The 13,253-nt window shown below is 43.1% G+C and overlaps 1 protein-coding gene across 2 annotated transcripts in view; it reads left to right on the forward strand.

Annotated features, from left to right (window-relative positions):
* Positions 1-3,759: 3,759 nt before the first annotated feature.
* Positions 3,760-13,253, forward strand: part of MYO16 (myosin XVI) — a 719,880-nt gene continuing 710,386 nt past the window's right edge. Inside the window, exon 1 of one of the 2 annotated variants that reach the window (XM_063651142.1) lies at positions 3,760-3,885. The gene's annotated coding sequence lies outside the window, so the exon portion shown is untranslated. Of the gene's footprint in view, positions 3,961-13,253 lie in introns of both variants that reach the window. The other variant, XM_063651143.1, reaches the window with a different exon arrangement.

Genomic DNA, 13,253 nt, shown 5'->3' on the forward strand with positions numbered 1-13,253 from the left:
CCTCATTTGCTCTGCCCTCATTCTCTCTCCTGCTACCCTTTGAAGAGGTGCCTTCTGCCGTGATTGTAAGTTTCTTAAGGCCTCCCCAGCCGTGCGGAATTGTGAGTCAATTAGACCTCTATTAAACCTCTTTTCTTTATAACTTATCCAGTCTTGGGTATTTCTTCATAGCAGCTGTGAGAAGGAACTAATACAGTAAATTGGTACCAGTACAGTGGGACACTGCTGTAAAGATTCCTGAAAATGTGGAAGAAACCTATATATATATATATATATATATATATATATGCAGAATAGATTATATATATGTATATGCAGAATACATATATATATGCAGAATAGATTATGAGTGTAATAAAATATATACAAATAATTCACTTTACACGTTTCCATTAGATGAACTTAATACTTTGTTTCTAAAAGTGATAAAAACTTTAATTCAGAATGCTGTTATAGCCATCTTCTTTGAGGTTTCTATTTTAGGTAATCCTCTTTTACCACAATATACCTCATATGGCTGCCAAAGCTGGATAATACATGCTTCTGTCCTAGTAAAAAAATTACTATTTCAGAATTTGATGTCTCCATGTAAACAGAGAAATTACCAATGACAAACGAGAATTCATATCTCACTTTAAAAAGAAAAATTACCTTTGGGAACTGAACCAATATTGACATTCTTAATAATACGTTGTCCATATGCTTAAGTTGCATAGTGATTTTTTCAAACCTTATCAAGTTCAATTGTGTATTTCAGCCCACTGTAATCACTACCTGATGCAGAATGTAACAGAAAAGCTAGAATGCAAACATGATTTTCTACTTACGACTTTTGCTATTTTCTTTACGTGTTTTGTCTTATACTATCACCTGATAATACAGAAACTTAGATATATGATATGAACATATATCCAATATATAACCCGTATTTGAGAAACATGCACTGTAGCAATACAAAGCCTGAACTCTCCTGCTGACCACATTAGGATTTTATCAGGCACCTCTACCGTTTGATGTCTGTAGAGCTTTAAAGATTAGTTACCAGAGCTTAACTTCTGGTGAGCTAAATATGTGCAAGCTGCTTCTTCTATACAAATCTTACAATATAAAGAGAAACAGAATGATTTCAAGTATTAAGCAACACAATAAACATAAAAATGGGTAATATGGCAGAGTGCAGTGGCTCACGCCAGTAATCCCAGCACTTTGGGAAGCCAAAGTGGGTGGATCACCTGAGGTCAGGAGTTGAAGACCAGCCTGACCAACACTGCAAAACTCCATCTCTACTAAAAATACAAAATTAGCCAGGCATGGTGGTGGGCACCTGTAATCTCAGCTACCTGGGAGGCTGAGGCAGGAGAATTGCTTGAACCCGGGAGGCAGAGGTTGCAGTGAGCCAAGATGATGCCACTGCACTCCAGTCTGGGCGACAGAGCAAGAATCTGTCTCAAAAAATAAAAGGGTAATATTCCTCATATCACATTTATACACATTTATATTTGTCTGGCACTAAATGCATAAAATGCCAGGAAAACAATAAGGTGCTGAAATAATTATTTTACTTTTAATTCATAGTCAATCTTGTTAGCCTTCATTATTTTATTATGATTTTGTAAATTATTTTAATAAAAACTAACTCTGACTTAGACTGCATTACATTATATATGGAAAACATCATTCTATAGTTTCATGTTTAAACTCAATTAATTAGTTTAATTAAGCCCATCTTAAAAATCATAGAATACATTTCAAATCACCTAAGATATAAATAGCAATCAAAAAGAAATATAAATGGCAATTAAAAAGCAGTATCTCAAGTCATTATTTAATCCATACTTGAAAATGCAGCCTTATAATGTTACCTAAGTACGAAGTTTGAATTTCATGCAGAAAACTAACTATAGAGTCTCTGTTTTTCATATATTCACGTATCATACAATTTATCCAGACATATCCAATAATTAATACGATAGTAAACTCATTTGAAGAAAGTTATTGTGTGTACTATGTTCAAGACCCTCTGCTATTATGTATATGTATATGTATACATACACATTATGTGATTATATATCATCACATATTATATATAATATATAATTACAGTATATACATTATATAATCACATTATATATTACATTTTATATATACATGACATAGATTATATATAATATATAAATGTGTACAATATGTGTATATATAATCACCTATACAGTCATTCACTGCATAAGGATGTTTGGGTCAACAACTGACCGCATGTAGGAAGGTGGTCCCATAAGATTATAATACCATGTTTCTATTGTACCTTTTTTACGTTTACATAAGTTTAGATATACAAATACTTACCATTGTGTTATAATTGCCTATGGTATTTGTCACAGGAACGTGCTTTACAGGTTTGTAGCCTAAGAGCAATAGGTTATGTACCATATGTCGTGTGTGTGTGTGTGTGTGTGTGTGTGGCAGCAGCCTGGAGTGCATTGGCGCAATCTCAGATTTCGATTCACTGCAACCTCCGCCTCCAGGGCTCAAGTGATTCTCTCACCTCAGCCTCCTGAGTAGCTGAGACCACAGGCCGTGCCACCACACCCAGTTAATTTTTTGTATTTTTAGTAGAGACAGGGTCTCGCCATTTTGCCCAGGCTGGTCTCGAACTCCTGAGCTCAGGAAATCCCCCCGCTTGGCCACCCAAAGTGCTGGGAATACAGATGTGAGCCACCGTGCCCCGCCTGTAGCACATGTCCTAGGTGTGGAGTAGGCTACACCACTGAGTTCTGTGTAAGTCCATCCACCCTACGGTGCTCGCACAGCCACACAATCGCCTAAGGACACATTTCTCAGAGAGTACCCCTCATTTCTCAGAGCGCACCCCTCTGGTAAAGCAACGTATGACGGCATGTCTTCATTAACCCCAGAATTAATACAGCAAATAGCCCTCCTGGCGAAATGTGGACAGGGAATGCGTTTACACAGCCACCCAAGAACAAAATTGGGGGCGGGGGTAAGCCTTCCATTTTATCACACTGAATGCACTGGAATTGTCTGACAACTGTGACGGAGCAGTCCCCTGGAGACAGGCTTGTCTGGCACATGTTCTCTTGTCCAAGGCTGAAGTTGATTTTTGGAGCCCAATTCAGAAGGTTCTTGAATTACCAGAGAGGGCGAAGGACTGTTACGGCCTCTGTAGCTTTAAAAGGGGTCACTCATTTCATCTGGTAACCACTGCCACAGTCCCCGCGATGGCCTTTGTTCTGTTCGGACTGCCCAGGGGGACCTCGGCTCCAGGTCACAGCTCTGGGCACTCTCTTCCCCTCCTGCTCCCGGGATCTTGCTAAAGTGGAGATGGAAAAGTTTCAGGAGTGAGCTACGTTCTTAGAATTGTAGCAGAGAGAGAGGCGGGAGAGAGCAGAGAGGATCGGAGGGCAGGAGCGGAGAGAGGCGCGGTCTCCTGGAACGCGCGGGGGACCCAGAGGGCTGCCCCGGCGGGGATTAGAAGCGAGGCGGGTTCAGCGTCCTGGGCGCGGCAGGAAAGTGACCCGCAGAGCGAGGCGCGGCGCCCCGGGAGCTGGAGCTCAGCCCCACGACCCGCGCTGCGGCGGGCACCACGCGGGGGGCGCGCGGGGAGGGGAGAGGCGGGGCCGGCGGGGACTGTGTCGCCGCCGACGCCGCGGCTGCGGGTCGCAGAGGCGGGCAGAGAGAGCCGCCGCCGAGCGGGTGGCGGAGCCGTCCCCAGCCTCCAGCCGGCCTGGCTGTGCGCAACCGCGCCGGCCCCGGGCACAGGGGCAACTGCCGACCCCCTCACACGCCGCGCGGGGCTGGTCTCCGAGCCGAGTCCCGGCCATCGCCGTGTCGCCTGGCGCCCGGCTCCGGCGGACCCTTCTCCGGCAGGTAGGGGCGTCGGCGGGGCGCTGCGCGCGGTCCCAGCGCTGGGAACGCGGCGGGGCAGCCTCTCAGAGTCTGGAGGTACGCGGGGCGCAGAGGCTGTTCTGCACGGCCGGGCTGGGGACGCCGGGAGGGTGCCCGGGGTCGGACTTGCGGCGCTGGGTCCCCACCCAGAGTTCCCGCACGGTGAGGGCTGGACGCGCCTGGGGGGCGTGGAGAGGAGGCTTGTCGGTCCCTTCCTGGGAAAGGAATCGCGGGGACTTCCCAACCGCTAGGACGCGTAAGCCGAGGCTAGGAGTAGAAGCCTTCTGAACTCGGGACCTACCCCAGAAGGAGGGGGCGAAACTGGCCATTTCGAGGGACGCGGAAGCCCCGTTGCTAGGGGAGATGGGAGAAGCGGCGTGGTCACCTACACAACCGCTCCCAGGCGCGGTGGGGGCTCTGCTTCCTCCTCCTCTGTTTCTTTGGGGATGGAAAAGATAGCAGAACAAAGATGTAGGGTGAAGGAGGGCTCCCCAGCTGTTGCCTCTTCCGCGGATCCTGCTGACCCCTCTGCGCGACCCCCGCTGGGCAGTGTCAGCTCCATTGTCTCGGAGGCCGGCGGCCAAGTGAGGGGCCAGTCTCACCCGGGGGGTGTCGAGCCTCAGAGCATCGCCCCGTCTTCCCTGGCTGCAGAAAACCAGTAGGCCGGTGGAAATGCTCCGTTTAATTGATCCCTAGTACGCCCCCGAAAGGAAATGGAGACGATTTCCGTCAAGTTCTCTTAGTATTTCTGTCATTTACAGAAAAGCAGTAGCTACTCACATGTGGCTCAGATGTCTGTGTGGGGGTTGTGAGCCAGGGCATTAGAACTGGGTGTTAACTGTTTGCCACTCAAAAGAATTATTAGCCATTGGAGGAGGAGCGGTTTCTCTTGCTAAGCAGGGTCGAGTGAAACTTGGCTGCTCTGAATTGGCCAGAGGAGTAAATGAGCAGAGGGCTGACCTGCGTCTTCCAAAGGCAGAAGCACAGGGGAAGCCAGGAGCCTCTTCTGAGTTAGTGGCTTTCTCTGCGAATCTCATGCAGTCTCTGGAGTCTGTGCTGGAATGAAGGTTAAAGCATTTACAACACGCGTTTGCCATGTGTTCTTGGGAGTATTTCTGACGCTCCTGCGGTCTATCCATGCGTCTCCCAGTGCTTTTCACTTAGAATCTAGAGGAAGAACAAGGGATCCCAAAGTAGTCAATGAGATCCTGAGATCAAAGCCACATGACTGAGGAGGGGCCAACCACAGATCCACTGGGACAACCAGCTTCTTTCTTGTGGGATTATTGCATAGCTACCAGAATAAATTACATGTTCTTCTTAGTATTTTTAATTTGTAGAAGCCTCGAAGGTAATTTGTCATCTGTAGGTTAAGGGTGCTCTGAAACATGTCTATTGGTCTTTTTGAAGTTATTTTAGTTTGTTAATATTAAACAAGCATATGTGACATATACTTAACACTATCACGTGTGATTAACTTTTGTAAGCATATAAGGTTTACATTTGATGGACGTTTTGAAAACAGTATATACAGCAATGCATTACGGACAGCATATGTTCCAGGGACCATACTACTTGCTATAAAAATCACCCAGAGTGTGATATTTATTTACTGAAGGAAAAATATGTTTAACCAATACAATTTTATCTAGAGGGCAGAATGCTATGGTTGGGTTTATCTGTGTACTATGAGAATTGGGAGGGGAAATTTAATAAAGTAAAATGATTTGTTTTGTATACATTAAAATAGCTCAAATATTTTGCACGTGCAATTAATACTATGAAGGTTTCTGCCCCTCTCCTCCACCCGCCTGGCCTGAGAATGCTTGAAGATACAAGCCCCACCTGCTGCTGTGCTGGGTCATGAATGTAATCTGTGGGTAAGTTAGTTGCCTGTGGATAAAGGAGAGTGTATACTGAATACAAGTTGGCTGCAGAACCCCAGTGTTCTTGAAGGAGACTGAATAAAAATAGAAATATTGCCTTCTCCTTGAGAAATCAGAAAATAAAATCTGTTGGGTAAAGCCACAATCATACATAGAATCATATATGATCCAAATATATATGTATATGTGTGTATCTCTATGTGTGTACATAACTTGCAGATCTTAAATGTGTTAAAACATTTGCATAAGTGAGAAGAGATACGGCACTGGAACTGTGATATTCAAAAATGATACTTTAAGCCTGTGCTCAGCTGAGCACCTCCAAAATGTGTCTGCCCTTTCCAGATCTCATCACCAGGGCAAATCCAGGCCAATAAAAACACATGTTCATAGAACAAGAAAATGCTGGGGTAGAACGGTACTTTCAAAATGTTCTGTTCAAGCTCGCTCTACCCCAAGTGAAGGCAAAGAGGTCTAGAAGACTTAGGTAATTTTTTTTTCAAGATCACACAGCTAGATATTGGCAAGGATGTTGGGTCTTGCTGTCTCCACCAGAATGGAGTGGTAGATGTGTAGGGAGAGAGAGTGATTTGATTACTTTCTCCCGAGAAAAGGGCTGGCCAGTGAAACCTGCCACAGACGTAATGCCTCTCTCTTCTCTCCTTACTCCCTTCCTGTATGATTCTCTGCCCACCAACCTTTCTTCTACATTCTGCTCTGTGCTAGAAATAACTCATTGTTCTTTGAGAGTTCCAGAGAGCAAAGAGTGAGCATGTGAAGAGAACAAGAAAAAACTTACTGAGATTAAAATGCATACAATTTAACCAGATGGACTTAAAACATTTAAAAAGCCAGGCAGTAAAAGCAGGTGATTTTCCCCTGAATTCCACCGAGGCAAGGACACAGTCCTAGAGGGAGAAATGTCTGCATCACTCTCAGAAACTGAAAAGCTCACAGTAACAACACCTTACCTGTCCCGAAGTTGTTTTTCCATTTAATATCTCATTTGATTCTCCCAAGTGCCCTGTCTAGATGTAGGGAGGAACACTCATTCCACATTGCCACTCATTCCACATTCCACTCATCCTATGACTGAATTCTGGTCCTTCTCCTTCTCACAGATGTCCCCAGGCAAAATTAGGGGCTCCTCTGGGGCTAGGATATGTGTGGGTGATGAGCACCCTGGAACATCTATTGTCTTAATTTAAGTCTATTTTCATCTTTGTATCCTAATAGCCTGCCCTGGATGTGCTATTCAGTAAGGATTCAGTCAGTGCTTTCAGAACATGGTTGACTCATGAGTTAATTGAGATCAAACATTTATACTCAACTTACCTGTTTTAAGCACGGACTTTTTTTCAAGAGAATGTGCTAAATAATTTTCAGACAATGTAAAATTATAAAAATTTATTAACAATTCTATAGTGACATTTCCTGAAAATGAGTAGTCATTCAAGTATGCAGGACCTTGACTTTGAAGATTGTAAACTTCTAAGGACTGGCGAGGTGTGCTCCTTGGGATGCTAACTCTAGATTTTCTGGAGGTGCCCCATAAGAAGTAGATTCCGCAGCCTGTCCCAGGCCTACAAAATCAGAATCTGCAGCTGGGACCACAACCTTCCGCTGAGTCATTTACAGGAGCACACTGCCTTTGAGAACACAGTGGATGGTCTTTCAAAAATGTACACTGGGCGCACCCCCAACCCCCCATCTAGCTAGAGCCACTTCTCTTTCCCACTTATATAGGAATCTGTAAAGATTTTCTTACTTGGTTAGTTTTATGTTATTATAATAACTAGGAAGACGTGACAATAAACCAGGCCATTAATTCCAAGGAAGTTTAGGTTTACATTCTCAACTGTGACTAAAAGTAAACATGGATGAAATATTGGTAAACTTTAAGTGGTAGGATCAAATCAACTCATTTCTTATATATCCCACACAAGATTACAATTCTTTGTATGTAATTATGTTTCTAAAAATAACTATGTTAAGTGACTTGCTCTTTGTAATTTCTGTGATGTGCTTATTTCTGTGGCCAGAGAAGAAGCCTGAGCAGAAGCGTCTCCGTTCCCTCCCTCCACTTCATGGAAGTCCATTCCGGAGCTCTCCTCAGCCTGGCTTCTCTGACACGGCCCCTCTGTCCCTCTGCTCCGGTGGGCCCTCTGTGCCCTCACTTTGGCCCCTCTCTTCCCTTCTTTCCTGTGTTCTCAAGTCCCTCCTGCACCTCTTGGTGGGTGCATGTGCTTGGGCTCCATATCTGCATCTCCACTCCTGACCTGGAGGTTCCATACCACACCTGACTCCTCACATCCACACTGGAATCCTAATCTCGATTGTTCTCTCTAGGCCAGCCTCTGTTACTCCCATTGATTCCTGGGTTTTTTGTTTTGTTTTGTTTTGTTTTGTTTTGAGACGGGGTCTAGCTCTGTCACCCTGGCTGGAGTGCAGTGGCGCTATCTCGTCTCACTGCAACCTCTGCCTCCCAGGTTCAAGTGATTCTCCTGCCTCAGCCTCCCGAGTAGCTGGGATTACAGGCACCTGCCACCACGCCCGGCTAATTTTTGTATTTTTATTAGAGATGGGGTTTCACTGTGTGGGCCAGGCTGGTCTCGAACTCCTGACCTCGTGATCCACTCGCCTCGGCCTCCCAAAGTGCTGGGATTACAAGCGTGAGCCACCACGCCCAGACTTGATTCCTGTTTGTTGGTTTATTTCCTACTGTTTTTCTCCTTCTTCCTTTCCCTCCCCCACATCCCATTTTCCATTAGTCATCAAGTCTTTACAATGTGTCTTATAAATATGACTGAGATGAGTCTTCTTTATTCTGACCTTTTAGGACTGCCCGGGATCCAGTCTTCATCATGCCCTGCCAGGGCTAAGGGACCAGGCCCTAATTTATCTTCCTGCTCCAGTCTTACAGTTGCCAGAGTGATTTATCTTAAATGCAAATTTAGCCATGAAACCTCTGACTTAAAAGACTCGAATGATTTCTTATAATCTGCAGCATAAAGTGCCTGCTTCTCCCCATGACAGACACCTTCTTGACCCACTCCCTGCCCAGCTCCAGCCTCCTCTGACACCTCTCCCGACTCACATCCCTGCATTTCACAACACCGAGGTGCTTGTTCTCTACGTGGAACTTAGCATTTCTGAATACACTGATTTTATTCATCCCCCTGTACACTGGGCTTAAGCTGCTTCTAGCTTTGTTCAGCTGGAATCAAATCCAGATCATCTTCCCCCAAACACCCCACTTCATTGAGGTCCCTCTTCTGCTGCCTGCCCATCTTCGCTGTTAACCCTTAGTGTATCGCACTTGTCGAAATGCCGGACTTTCCCTGGCACTGTGGTTACCGCTTCTTACTGATCTCTGTGTGTCTGGATTGGGTTGGTGTTGATATGAGTGGGTATGAGCACAGCAGAAGATGAAAGCCAGCTGCCCTGGAGGCAAGAGTGCCTGGGGGAGATTCTAGCTTCAACAGCTCCCTAAGCTCTGCCTAGGGACCCTCTATCTCACCTGTTATTGTATCTCTCCTCTGCCCGTAACCCCGGGTCCCACCGTATTCATCCTCTGACTCTCTCTCATCTGCTTCTCCCTTCCATAAAAGACATCTGCTCCTTCTACAGATGAGGAAAAGAAAACTCAGAGAGACTGAGTCATTTATTCAGAGTTACACTGCTAGCTTAGCGGAGATCCAGACTTGCAAAAAGGGCTGATTATTTACTCTGTGCTCTTAGCACCTTTTAAAAGAAGAAAACTGGCTTTTTAAACAAGTGCCATATAGAAAACCATCTATAGCTGGAAACAAGAAGCCACCACCACCAGTGGGCCAGCTCCAACCTTGGCCTGCTGGGTACAGCCTGTAAGCTAAACATGTCCTTTGCACTTTTAAAGTATGGAAAAAACCCAAACCAAATAAAGAATGTGTGACCAACTGAGACTCTGCAGCCCATACAGCCTAAAGTATTTACTCTCTGGCCTTTTACAGAAAATGTTTGCTGAACCCTGATCATTGGAATAATGAGACCTGAACATGATGTTTAGTATAATTTATGAGGTAGTTGACTTTGGCAAATAATTGTGATGCTGGAAAAGACTGGACATATAAAAATAAGTTGTAATCCTAGCACTTTGGGAAGCCGAGGCGGGCAGATCACGAGGTCAGGAGATCAAGACCATCCTGCCTAACCCAGTGAAACCCCATCTCTACTAAAAATACAAAAAATTAGCCGGATGTGGTGGCGGGCGCCTGTAGTCCCAGCTACTCGGAGGCTGAGGCAGGAGAATTGCTTGAACCCGGGAGGTGGAGGTTGCTGTGAGCCGAGATTGAGCCACTACATTCCAGCCTGGGTGACAGAATGAGACTCCATCTCAAAAAACAAAAAGCAATAAAAAATAAAATAAATTTTAGATTTATTGAATTTTAAGAAAAAAATGAAGGGAAAACCCGTAGTATATTTAAATACTTGATGTCATATTTATTTATTATATTTGATGTTTATTATTTATCTACAACTATTTAGCATGATAGACATAATTTTAAGTAATATAAGTAAAGTTAATTCCTCATCAAATCATTCTGGGTATTTTTGGTTAAAAATGCTTGAAGGTGTATATAACAGTGAGTTTGATGTTCAAATTATCATAAGCTGAATTGAATTATACATAAAAATTGATATTTGAATATCCTCTTTTCCTATAACCAAAATGTTGAAAGCATTTCAATGTCATTTTTATTACTGAAATTAGTTGATATTTAAAAAATAAACCCAAGAGGCTAAAAACTGTAGCATGTGGTACTGTGTGCCTTTAATGAACACATTTGAAATATTAAATAATTTCTTTAAGAATGATAAAGTCTAATGCAAGCTTACTAATTTTTTTCTAATTTAGATTATTGGTTATAAGCAGCTGAGTAATATGTGGTTGCAGTCCCTGGGTTGAAATCATTTCATGAGGTCTCAAATCTTCTTTTGAAAAGTCTATTAATATACCTTTTATCTTTATTATTTGGAACAGAGAGCCATTAACTTTATATTCATTTCAGAGATTTAAATCTATATGCAAGAGCAAGACAAATGAAATTCGGCCTAAGAAATAAAGAAACTTAGTAGAACAGAATACTGAGAATATATTTTTATATTGGGTGTAGCTCGCTATTTTCATTTTATAGTGTGTAGAAACAAGTTTTCTGGAGTGAACCTAAGATATGTTATTTCTAAGGAAGGGAGTTTGCTAAAGCTATAGATATATAAGCATTCAGATCAGGATGATATATGGGGTTTCCCTAATATATAATATAAAATGGACATTGGGGCAGGAAATTGCAATATAGTATAATATGGTCAATAAGAAGGTAAACTTGAGGTGGAGAAGATTCCTGTTCCGCATCTCAATTCTCTGAGATGGTGAATACGTGGAAAACCCTTCCTAGGCCTCACCTGTGAAATGGTACAGGCACAGTGCAGGCAACAAGAGCTGAAGGCAGGGGCCAGCCACTGCCGGGAGCCGATAATATAAAAACCATAGAGATGATTTCAAAGCAGAACTGTTCTTCATAATTTTGGCCCCAATTTTCTTCATCAAGGAGAAGAAGCTCAAAAAAGTTTTTTTTTTTTTTTTAAATAAAAGGTCAGAATCTTGGATTAAAGCCAAAGACAGGTGAGGAAATTAAAACAAAAATTCATTTAGCTCTTTGAAGATCATTCAAGTGAGGCTCAAGTTAATCCCATGCCAGGAGACTGAAAGAATTGCAAATGTGCCTTTGCAGGTGCTACTTGTAATCTTTGGGACATGCTGGAGAATTATAGAAATGCCAGAAAATAGTGTAGGTCAGATGAGCTGCATAAAGAAGCATCCTCAATGATATGAGGTGTTACATAGAATTACATCAAAAATAAATTATATATGTAATATATATGCACACATCACAAATACTTTTCAAACCTTTAAAACATGAGGAGCTAGAATATATCACAATAGTAAATCATTGCAAAGTAACCTGATGACCTAGTATTTAAAAAAAGCCAGGTAAAATTAATATGAGAGTTTGCTTATCTATAACATTAGGTATCTGGACTAATTAATTTCCAGGGTTCCTGTGTTCTAAGAATTTATCATAGGTTTTATTATTATTATTATTTTTTTGCCTTTTCTTGGTGTCAGTTTTTTTAAATTGTGGCAAAAAACACAACAAAATGTATGATTTTAATCGTTTCTAAGAGCACAGTACAGTAATGTTAACTATATGGGCATTGTTGAGCTACAGATCTCTAGATGTTTGTTTTGTTTTGTTTTGTTTTTTGAGATAGAGTCTTGCTCTGTCACCCAGGCTGGAGTGCAGTGGCACGATCTCAGCTCACTGCAACCTTTGCCTCCCGGGTTTAAGTGATTCTCCTGCCTCAGCCTCACGAGTAGCTGGGACTACAGGCATATGCTACCATGCCCAGCTAATTTTTGTATTTTTAGTAGACTAGAGATGGGGTTTTGCCAGGTTGGCCAGGCTGGTCTCGAACTCCTGACCTCAGGTGATCCACCCACCTCAGCCTCCCAAAGTGCTGGGATTATAGGCGTGAGCCACCACGCCCAGCCCAGATCTCTAGAAGTATTAATCTTGCAAAGCCGAAACTCTACACCCATTGAACAACAACTCTGTATTTCCCTTATACCTCAGCCCCTGGTAACCACATTCTCTCTCTCTCTTTTTTTTTTTTTTCCTTTGAGATGGAGTCTCTCTCTGTTGCCAGGGCTGGAGTGCAGTGGCACGATCTCAGCTCACTGTAATCTCTGCCTCCTGGGTTCAAGCTATTCTCCTGCCTCAGCCTCCCAAGTAGCTGGGACTACGGGTGCACACCGCCACGCCCAGCTAATTTTTGTATTTTTAGTAGAGATGGGGGTTTCACCATGTTGGCCATGATTGTCTCGATCTCTTGACCTTGTGATCCACCCACCTCGGCCTCCCAAAGTGCTGGGATTACAGGCATGAGCCACCACGCCCTGCCAAGAACCGCATTCTATTTGCTGTTTCTATGAGTTGACTCTTCTAGGTGCTTCATATAAATGGAATAATGCAGTATTTGATATTTTGTAACTATTTTTTTTCATTTAGCATAATGTTCTCAAGATTCATCTATGTTCTAATCTATGACTAGATTTCCTTTACTTTTAAGGCTGAATAATACTCCATTGTTATGGGTAGGCCACATTTTCTTCATCCATTTATTTGTTGATAGAAATTTAAGTTGCTTTCACCTTGGCTTTTGTGAATAATTCTGTGATGAACGTGGGTGTGCAAGTATCTCTTCAAGATCCTGTTTTCAGTTCTTTTGGATTAAAACTTAAAGAAGCAGGATTCCTGGATCATATGGTAATTCTACTTTTAATGTTTTGAGGAACCCCTAAACTGTTTTCCATAGTGGCTGCACCATTTTACATCCCCACTAAAAGTACACAAGAGTTCC

The sequence above is a fragment of the Pongo pygmaeus genome, chromosome 14 (genome assembly GCF_028885625.2).
Source record: "Pongo pygmaeus isolate AG05252 chromosome 14, NHGRI_mPonPyg2-v2.0_pri, whole genome shotgun sequence".
NCBI lineage: Eukaryota > Metazoa > Chordata > Mammalia > Primates > Hominidae > Pongo > Pongo pygmaeus.